Below are 2500 nucleotides of genomic sequence, written 5' to 3' on the forward strand. Positions count from 1 at the left end.
GGTGCTGTCATTATTAATAAAAAAAATTCGTTTCAGCCGTTTTCAATCTATAGAACGTCGAATATACATATTAATGCCGAAATTATTACTTAACTTTGAGAGAGAAAAGAAAGAAAAAAGAAAGAAAGAAAGAAAAAGAATATATATATATATGTATATAGACAAATAAAATAATTTCTTTCATTTATATTATACTATATTATATAATTTAATTTTTTCTTGTAGAGAATATATAAAATCCGAATTGCATTTAGTGCAAGGGCGGAAAAGAGACAATTTTCTTTTACAATTATTATCATCTCTTCGAAGACATAGATAGAATTTTATCTTGCCGATTTTTTCTTTGTTCTTTTCATTTTATTCTCGTTATCTGTTTGTCTGTTTGGCTTCTTCTTTTTTCTTTCTTTTTTTTTTTTTTCGTTTTTCTTCTTTCGTTTACGGCATATAATTATCAAGACCGTTATTACGCACAAGGTATACGTTTTCCTTTCTCTCTTTTCTTTTCTTTCCTTTCCCCGTTTATTTTTCCTTTCTCTTTTTTTCATCCTCTAAATTTCTAAACAAAACCTACTTTTATGCACAAGATTTTTATTTTACCTCTTCCCTAATATTCGTTTCATAAATTTCTTCAACAGATTTGATCGAACGTACGAACAAATAAAATATAAAAAGAAAAACAAAAGCAAGACAAGTGCAAAGAAAGAAAGAAAGAAAGAAAGAAAAAAGAAAGAAAGAAAGAAAGAAAGAAAGAAAGAAAGAAAGAAAGAAAGAGAAAAAAATCACGTGCATAAAAAAATCTAATGCTTTCGAGAAAATCATACGCCATTAAAAGTTATGCGCATTAAAAAGAAATATCGGCTTAAGTTGGTGCCGCCGAGAAATAATCAAAAAAAAAAAAAATATATATATATATATATACATTTTTATATATTATATATATGTATATATTTTTTTTTCTATATATGTATATGGAAAAAAAAGAAAAAAAAAATAGAATGTTTACTTTGCATTTACGCGGGAAATTTAAATTTTGTGTTTATATCTGTGTGTATGTATATATGTATGTATATGTAAGCGTGCCCATAAGAAATATTAATAATAATAAAATAATAATAAAATAATAATAAAATAATAATAATAATAATAATAATAATAATAATAATAATAATAATGCGTAATTGGTCGCCATTTTGTTATCATTTCTTTTTCTCTCTCTCTCTTTCATCATTACTCCATTCACAGCACAGTAGTATATACGTCTCATTTCTCTCTCTCTCTCTCTCTCTCTCTCTCATGCGGTTTTCTTTTTCTTTCTTTCTTTTTTTTTTCCTTACAATTAAATTGTTCAAATTCGTCCTATTAATTACGGTAATTTTCTAATCTAATTTAATTTAATTTAATTTAATTTAATTTAATTTAATTTTAAGATTCTTTTTTTTTTTTTTTCTTTTTTTTTCTATTCGTCAAGTGCCACCAGTGCAGTGGGAGATAAAAAATTAAAGCCGAATGTCCGTCATTGTTATCACGTTATAGCAACTATCACAATAAGTACATTGAGTTTTTTTTTCTTTTTTCTTTCTGTTTCTATATATACGATTAGATGAACATAGTTAAAGGGGGAAGAAAAAAGAAAGGAAAAAAAGACTATGGCGACCATTATTTTCGTTCTTAATAGCAATAACAAATTTCTCTCTCTCATTCATTCATTCTATTTCTTCCTCTCTACTCTTTTTTCTTTTACTCTCATTCATATACTTCAATTTCTCTCTCTCTCTCTCTCTCTCACACACACACACACACATACACACACACATTTTCATCCAAAGATTCTCTTTCTCTCTCACACACACACATTTCCTCTCTCTCTCTCTCCTTTTCTTTCTCACTTGATTTTTTAGTAGTCACTTTACTACTCTTTAGGTCCTGCCTTTTTTCAATCTTTCTTTCTCCTATCCATTTGGATATTATAATACGATGTTACACCATGATACCATAAAGAAAACAAATTATTAATAAAAAGAAAAAAGATAAAAAAAAAAAAAAATAAAAAATCCATTCACTGGGATACAGTCTTTAAGTATTTTCACTAAACAATTATTACTTTTATCGAACTGGATATATCATTTACTCTCTCTCTCTCTCTCTCTCTCTCTCTCTCTCTCTCTCTCTCTCTCTCTCTCTCTCTCTCTCTCTCTCTCTCTCTCTCTCTCTCTCTTTTTCTCTTTCTTTTTCTCTCTCTTCTTTTTTCTTCTTTTTCTCTTCTTATGAAAAAACAAACAAATACATATACATACGTGCTAATACGTATACGTATCTATTCATTAATTATTCATTCAATTATTAATATAATTAGTTTTTCTTTTCTGTTCTCTTGTGTGATGTATGTATATTATGTATATTATGTATATTATGTATGTATGAATGTATATTATATCTGTAATATGTATCTATATTTTCTACTATCATCTCTTTTCGTATATGTATATATATATATATGTGT

The sequence above is a fragment of the Vespa mandarinia genome, chromosome 17, assembly GCF_050613455.1.
Source record: "Vespa mandarinia isolate Hongniang chromosome 17, ASM5061345v1, whole genome shotgun sequence".
Lineage (NCBI taxonomy): Eukaryota > Metazoa > Arthropoda > Insecta > Hymenoptera > Vespidae > Vespa > Vespa mandarinia.